The sequence below is a fragment of the Pseudophryne corroboree genome, chromosome 5 (assembly GCF_028390025.1).
Source record: "Pseudophryne corroboree isolate aPseCor3 chromosome 5, aPseCor3.hap2, whole genome shotgun sequence".
NCBI classification, from domain to species: domain Eukaryota; kingdom Metazoa; phylum Chordata; class Amphibia; order Anura; family Myobatrachidae; genus Pseudophryne; species Pseudophryne corroboree.
This window is the reverse complement of record NC_086448.1, coordinates 756,247,609-756,256,070: the sequence shown is the minus strand read 5'-3', so window position 1 is coordinate 756,256,070 and position 8,462 is coordinate 756,247,609. Positions and strand designations below refer to the sequence as shown.

Sequence of the window (8,462 nt, the reverse complement as noted above, 5' to 3'; positions counted from 1 at the left end):
GACTCCAAAGTGAAGGAGTCTGTTAGCAAACAGAAACACGTGTATGATAATTTAACTCGGGGCGAGAGAGAGGCATTGCAAACTCTGAGTAAGGATAAGCGAATCGTAATTCGTCCGGCAGATAAGGGTGGGGGGGTCATTGTTCAAGACATACAGCAATACAGAAGGGAGGCGTATAGGCAACTGAATGAGGTAGATGTCTATAGCCAGTTACAAAGGGACCCCACCTGCCAATATAATGACGAATTACGACAATTGCTAGTACAAGCGGTTGATGATAATGTGATCACTAAGATTGTGGCAGATGCTCTATTACAGGATTACCCGGTGGCACCAGTTTTCTATACAATTCCTAGCTGTGATGGCACTACAAGTCCCAGCACATCCAGTTGACAAGATGCGCTGGGACTTGTAGTCCCACCACATTTGGACAGGCACAGGCAGCATTATAGTTACCCCCAGACTGCTTACCTATTTTTACTGAGCTCCAGGACCAGAGCACCGTGTCACAGATGTATAGGACCCACAGAAGGAAGCCCCTGGGCCAGACGGTCTGTGTGCCTTGAATCACATATGCCGAGCTGCAGCCTGCCTTCCTCTCTGCAGCGGCCGCCTGTCACAGAGGAGCGGGTACACTGTACAGGCAGACCGCGCAGGCTGCTGGGAAGGGGAGGGCAGGAGGAAGGGGAGGAGCACTCTCCCTTCCTTAATTCCGCTGTGGGGATCCACTCCGGCGGCACCTGCAGCCTGTGTAGGATCCGCATGGAGGCTGCCTATAACGAGGACAAGGACAGTGATCACAGGTTATAGATGCATTGCTAAGGGGTGGTTCTGTACACAACCGGACCACCCCATAGTTATGCTGATTTCCTGAAGGCCTATTTTCAATTGGGGGCCTGGAGCTGCAGCTCCATCCGCCCCATTGTTAATCCGGCTCTGTATGGAGCTGCCAATGAGTGTGATAGACGGAAGTTACAGAGGGTAGTGAGGGCTGCAGAATATATAGTTGGAACCGTCCTCCCATCTGTCCAGGACCTTTACCTGTCCTGATTTAAGAAACGTGCAGGGGAAATCATGACAGACGAGCTGCACCCTGGCCACGACCTGTTTGAAATGGTTCCATCAGGCAGGCGTTACAGGTCCATTCTCAGAACAATTTTTTTTATTTCCATTAGCTGTTCATTTACTAAATTATGTGTAACATGTCTGGCGCAGTGAACTGAGATGCAATTGTATACAGTGTTCTTGTAGCACTGTATGTCGTGTGTGTATATAGGCTATTTTATGTATTATGTGATGTATTTCCCTTTTTTGTTGTTATTTGGCGAAGTATTGTACACCGCAAACAATTCCTGGTATACGCGAGTATACCTGGCCAACAAAGTAGATTCTGATTCTGATACATCCATATGATGTACTCCGTTATCGCAGTGCGAGTTTGATCAAATTTATCACCTGTCATCCGCATCATCAGATGCGGATGGTGATAAAAAGACCTCTAAATGAAATAAATTGTGTTTATATGTCACCCTTTGGCTCAGTTATGTGGTGAGGGACCAGACTCGCTTCTGCTTATCCACATATGTTATGATTGGAAGTCACCAGCACTGGGTTTTTTTTTTTTACTTGTGTAATTTTTTTATTGAAGTTTTTCAGGGAAAAACAAAAAACATTAAATACAGAACAAAACCAAAACACCAAACAAAACAAAGAAAAAGGTACAGGAAAAATACAGCAAATAATGCAATCTGTGTCACAGTGTCACATAGATAAAGATAATAAGTGTCACGACAATCTCGCAAATTCACATACTTAGCCTCAATCAGTTAGAGAATAGTGCTCCAGCTGCAGCCAGACGGGAGGTATTCCACCTATCCCACTTGCTGAGGTAATGGGGCAGGGTCCCTCTAGACCTACGTGTAAACCTCTCATGTCCTGACACCTCATTTACTAGGGCTCGCCAGTTGTACACATTAGGGGAAGAAGTAGCAAACCAGTTACGCGCTATAATCACCTAAGCTAAGGTAGTCAGTCAAAGAACATATTTGTATAATGCCGGGCAGTAGGATTCCTCTAAGTCTAGCGCAAACATACACAGTGTAGGAGAAAGGGGGGGCAGCGTAGGTTCAGTAAGCAGAATGTCCAACCAGACTGCTTCCCAAAAGGCATATACAGTGGGGCACAGCCATAGCAGATGCCAAAAGGTAGCTTCAGGGGCACCACATCTTGGGCAGGTAGTACCAGGCCGCAGACCTGCTTTACATAAAGAAACTGGAGTTCTATACGTCCTATGTAAAACAAAGAAATAAACCTGCTGGTACTTGACACACTGAGTAGTATATTTAAGAGAGCACAACACCTGGAGCCATTGGTCATCTGTAAGTGGGCCAATGTCTTGCTCCCACTTAAGTTTAAGTTGGTCAAATATATTCGGGCAGATGTAGGCATTAAGACTAACATATAAAGTGGAAACTTGGTGACTTGTACCCAAATTCATAACCATGTCTTTAATCGGGGAATCAGAAATGGACGGAGGCGAGGCCCCAAACTGTGCCTGCACCGCATGGCGGAGCTGTAGATAACGATAAAAGGATCTATTGGATATTTCAAGCTCCTCCTGCAGTTGTTTGAAAGATTTAAAAACACCATTATCATACAGTTGTGAAACTGTGGTAAGGCCCGCCCCAATCCATATGTTGTCCTGTGAGAGCTGCAATAACTCCCTATACGCTGGGTTAAACCAAAGTGGCGTGTCAGAATCTGTACCTCGCCATGCATAGTAGGAGTGAGTTTGACGCCATACAAGTAGCGACTGACGGAGTAAAGGAGGAAGACCAGCAGTAGAAGAGGCAGAGAGAAGGAACTGGACAGGGGAGAAGTGAGACCCCACATACTCTGCAAAGAATCTCTCAAACGTGGGACTATCCCTACTGAGAATCCAACTAGACAAATGCGCAAGTTGGGCAGCTAGATAATAGGCCCGGAGATTGGGAAAACCCAAACCTCCATCCAATTTAGCCCTAACCAGAGCTCTCAGGGCAACCCTAGGCGTTTTGTCGCCCCAAACAAAAGAGGAAAGCACACTATCAATGCTAGTGAAAATTTTCTTGGGGATATAAGTAGGAGAGTGCTGCAATAGATAAAGATATTTTGGTTGTATCACCATCTTGATCAAGTTAATGCGACCCGTAACAGTAAGGGGAAGCTTCTTCCATACATGAATCCGTCGCTTCAGATCCACCGTGACCTGGTCAATGTTTTGATGTACAAAAGACTTAACATTAGGAGTGATCCAGACACCAAGATACTGAAAGCGAAGGGTCCAGTTCAAGGAGGACACAATAGGCAATGGGTCAGGAAGAATACCAGATATGGGAAAGACATTAGATTTATTCCAGTTGATGGTCAGGCCGGAATAGAGGCCAAATGTATCAACAATATTTAGAAGGGAGGTCAGAGAAGCATCAGGGTCACTGAGAAACAAAAGCATGTCATCGGCATATAATGCAATAACATCCTCATGACCGTCAATAGTAATGCCCCTAACATCAGGGGACGCTCTAATGAAACACATCAATGGTTCCACAGCCAGGGCAAAAAGGGCAGGGGACAGTGGGCAGCCCTGTCTAGTACCACGAGACAAAGCAAATGGGGATGTTACATAGCCATTGACAGATATTCGAGCCACGGGGGAGGAATAGAGTAATTGTACCCAGCGTATGAATTTGGGGCCAAAAGCAAATCGTCTAAGGACTTCCCACAAATACTCCCATTCCACAGAGTCGAAGGCCTTGGCAGCATCCAGGGAAACCACCACAGCTCCTCGGACTGGTCCCCCATCTGCAGGTGACAAAACAGTCGCCTCAAATTTTGGAGAGTAGACTTGCCTGGCATAAATCCTGTCTGATCATCATGAATGATCGAAGTGATAACACTATTGAGTCTAAGTGCCAGAATTTTGGCCAAAATCTTGACATCAGTAGATAGCAATGAGATTGGGCGGTAGGATTCTGGGGCCGTAGGGTCCTTACCTGGTTTGAGGATCACCACAATAATAGCTTCTTACATAGAAGGAGGCAAACGAGCACCCTCTAGCAAAGCATTAAAGAGAGTCAAAAGATAGGGGACAAAGTCTGCACGATATTGTCTATAGACTTCAACCGGTATACCGTCGCTACCCGGGGCCTTTTTATTAGGGAAGGAGGCAATAGCTGCCTCAACTTCCTCTGGAGTGATACTAGCATCTAAAAAATCTATAGATTGTTGGGACAATTGTGGTAGGACAATACATGAAAGATATTGCTGTAGTTGACTGCAGGTATAAGTGACTTTAGAGGCATACAACGAGGAATAAAAGGACTGGAAAACCTGGGCTATCTCAGGAGTGGCATAGACCATTTCGCCCTGGGCATCACTGATCTGCTGAATGGAACCTCCAGTTCTCTCCCCCCGAGCTAGAAAAGCCAAGTAACTACCCCCCGTGTCCGATTGTGAATATGCTGGGAGAAAAGTAATTTGCGCCTTGATTTATCAAGTAAATGGTCAGACCAGGCTTTCCTGGCCAAATCCCACCTCACTCGGTCACTAAGGGTCTTAGTAGAAAGGTAAACAGACTCAGATTGGGAACAGGCAAGCTCCAGGCGCACCTCCTCCTCCCTACTAGATTTTTTGACACTAGCTATTTGTCGTATGAAGGAGCCCCGTAGCGAAGGCTTAAATGCGTCATGTTTAACCAGTAGATCAGAACAGGACGCATTATGAACCTCAAAATCACTCCATTCACGAACCAAGGCCTCATGATCAGTCAACAAGGTCAACCAAAAGGGGTTCAATTTCCAAAGTTTAGCCCCACAGACAGGCACAGAATCTAGGGCCACCAGCAAGGGTGAGTGGTCCGAGATTCCCCTCTGTAGGTACTGGACATCTAGTATTCTAGCAGTGAGATCAGGGGAAACGAGGGCCAAATCTATTCTCGAGAACGTGTGAAAACTGGCCGAGTGGCAAGAGTATTGTAGTTGTTTGGGGTGTCTCAGCCTCCAAACATCCAGGAGCCCAAGCTCGGCAACCAGCCTCGCAAACGGTGTGGGGGACGGGGAAGTAGTGGGTAGAGAAGGGGGAAGCTCAGCCCACCGATCTAAAACTTTATCTAAAACATTGTTGAAATCTCCGATGCAAAGGACCGGTGCTGAGGGAGAAGTAGCAATAAACGACATTGCCTGTCGGAGTACTTCATTATTGTAGGGGGGGGGGAGGGTATAAACAGCAAGTATATGCAAAAGTGTACGGTTAACATAAGCCCTAAGGAATACATACCTGCCATATTGGTCAATTTGACTATGAACTAAATGGAAATTAACCGACTTCCGCACCAAAACTGAAACCCCCCTGGAATTAGCAGAAAAGGTGGAATGATAGGAGAGACCAACCCAGGACTTCCTGAGAGCCAAGGTTCTAGTGCCAACCAAGTGTGTTTCGGAGAGGCATATGACATCTGCCTTATACTTCCTCACCTGAGATAAAACCAGAGCCCGCTTGATGCGGTCATTCAGGCCCCTCACATTCCAGCCGAGTATGCGGAGTCCATCAACCCATGCAGCCATGAGTATAAGAAAGAAAGGACAGAAGGAGAAAAGAAGCAAGGGGCGAATATGGAGAGGCAGAAAAAGAGGAATATCCAAGGCAAGCAGGACACGTAACAGAGAAGAACCCGGAGTGTAGAGAAGGAAGGAGCAAAGGGACCACTGCGGCCCTCCACCAGCAAGCAGGTAGAGCATCCGGAGACCAAAGGCACATATAAGAAAAAACATAGACACATTGCAGTTCAAGAAAAAAAATAACACAGTGACACATGGAGCAATACATACACAAGAAAAAAAGACAAACCCAAAACTGCCCAAACACCCCCCTCCCTGCATATCCATCCCAAACTAGACACGCCTGGATCCCAAAAAAACTAACTAAACTAAAGCTGAAAACCTATAGCAACCCCAGGGAGTAGAGACAAGTATTGCCTCTACAAAAAGGCTATATCCTAGCATTCAGCTCCTAAACTTAAAGATCGTTCCCGCTACATGAATAGCAGGAGTACAAAACCCAGCAAACAATGCGACCCCTGAGAGAGAAACAGTCCTCAGTTAGGGGCCCGAGGTCTACGCTCCAGCCAGGCCTCCGCCTCTTGAGGGGTATTGAAGAAGTGTGTGGAGCCATCATACACCACCCTTAAACGTGCCGGAAACAACATGGCATATTGGATTTGATGGTCACGAAGCTTCCTGTTGACCTGAAGGAACTGCGCACGCGACTTCTGAACATCTACGGCGAAGTCCGGATAAACAGAAATATCATGGTTGTGAAATTTCAAAGGACCCTGTGTGCGGGCCAGCCGCAGGACCGCATCCCGGTCCCTGTAGTGTAGGAAACGGGCTATGAAAGTGCGTGCAGGTGCGCCAGGGGGAGGAGCCCTGGCAGGCAATCGGTGTGCCCTCTTCACAGAAAACTGAGGACCAAAGTCATCGCGTTGAAATAATCGGAGAAGCCATGTTTCCAGGAACGATTCTGGGGAGGAGCCCTCCGCTCTCTCTGGGAGGCCCACAAAGCGGACGTTATTACGACGTAGTCTTCCTTCAATATCAGAGAGCTTCGCCTTAACTGCCGACATTTGAGTTGTGAGATTGGAAAACGTATCTTTAAGAGGATTGGTGACGTCTTCTAAGTCGAAGATACGGTGCTCCGCTTCCCCCACCCGTTCACGAATCTTTTGCATGTCATGTCTGATTAAAGTGATATCCACCTGTACTTGGCCGATTTTATCCATGACTCCCCGAGGGGGAAGGAGGGGATGGGGGAGCAGTACCCTGGGTGGGTTGGGAGGAAGACTGAGAGCCTCTAGCATATTTTTCAAGCTTAGCAGCAGCGGTAGCACCAGCAGTACTGCCCCCACGCACCATGACGGGACACAGGTGGAACACGGGGGTGGAGGTAGAAATAGCAATAACAGTAGAGGCCAAGTGCGAGAGCAAAGCTACTGAAGTAATGCAGAGAGAGGACTCCCGCAGCGATGATATAGAACAAACAATACGTGCTCACCACAGGCTGTAAAATCTTCAGGCTTCCAGAGTCTCACTTAGGTGAATGAACACAAGCAGGGAAAAGGAAATCTTTAGTGGCAGCAGTCAGGCTGTATAATCCGCAGCAGGCTTTCGAGTGGACCCTCATGGAGAGTAGTGTAGATAGGGAAGCGCCAACCAGCAATGTAGGCAGAGTAGGATAGCTGCAGGTGTCCAGGCAGCCCCGCAGGCAAAGTAGTGCAGACAGGGAGGCTCCAACCAGCAGTGCAGGGAGGCAGGGGTCGTCAGGAGGCACAGTCAGTGCAGATAGATGCACCCCCGCACTGTCAGCAGCAATCACCGCCACACAGGGACAGTCAGCCCGCCAGTCGCAAGGTGGAGGGAGAGAGGGGCACACGCCGACCTCCGGATCAGCAGAAGCAGCAGAGGGCACAGGTGAAGGGAGCTCCGGCCCAGCGCGTCCCCGGCCTCCGCTGTTAGTTCTCAATATGGCGCCACACTTCCGGTCAGACGGAAGGAGTGAGGCAGAGCGGTGTAGGCCGCGATCCGTCCAGCGGCCGCCCAGGGTAGAGACACAGTCCCGCCCAGGGCCAAGAGACACAAAGGGTGAGCCAGGTCAGGAGCGATCACCAGCGGGGGAATCGGGATAAAGACAGCAGGATAGACGGAGCTCTAACTCCTAGCTCCTTACTCCATGCTCGGCCAAGCCACGCCCCACCAGCACTGGTTTTGCCCATTCCATTGACCCTAAATAATTTGAATTGGTCCTGGTCCACTAATTTACTTGTATATCTTGTTTCTGTTGCCACTGGCGTTTGCGTGTTGGTGACTATGGAGTCTATGTACTAAGCCTTGGAGAGAGAGAAAGTACAAACTAATCACCTCCTAACTGCCATGTTACATACTGCGTATGAAAAATGACAAGTTAGGAGCTGATTGGCTGCTGTTTTATCTCTCTCCAAGCTCAGTACATAGACCCCTATGTTGTTTTTTTACCAACACGTCTCAAATTATTTATAATAATAAATTACTTGCAGAAATACTGACAATTATATGAAAAACATAGCAATAGAATTCCTAAATAGGTTTACAGGAAAATAACATTTACGGAACGTACCAAACTTAAAACTATATTTACAGGGACTGAAGGAGAGGACTGAGAGGTGGTTTGGAAAAGTACTATATATAAAACGTGGTAAATTCCAGTCAAGATTTCGTAAAGAAAAAACATTTTTTTGATGCATTTCTGCAGGAGACAACTTTACCGAAACCCAGGGATGCGCCCTTCTATTACAGCTTCTTGTTAGTTACAGAGACTTGTTAGTTACAGCTACTGGTTTTAGGTAAATTGGTCCAAAATCCCAGCATGCATTGCCTGAAAGCTAGTGCGGATCT

General features: G+C 47.4%; 1 protein-coding gene across 2 annotated transcripts in view; it reads left to right on the top strand.

The window, feature by feature from the left end:
• Positions 1-8,462, top strand: part of NIPAL2 (NIPA like domain containing 2) — a 194,713-nt gene that overhangs the window by 66,856 nt on the left and 119,395 nt on the right. The gene's annotated exons all lie outside the window — the stretch shown is intronic.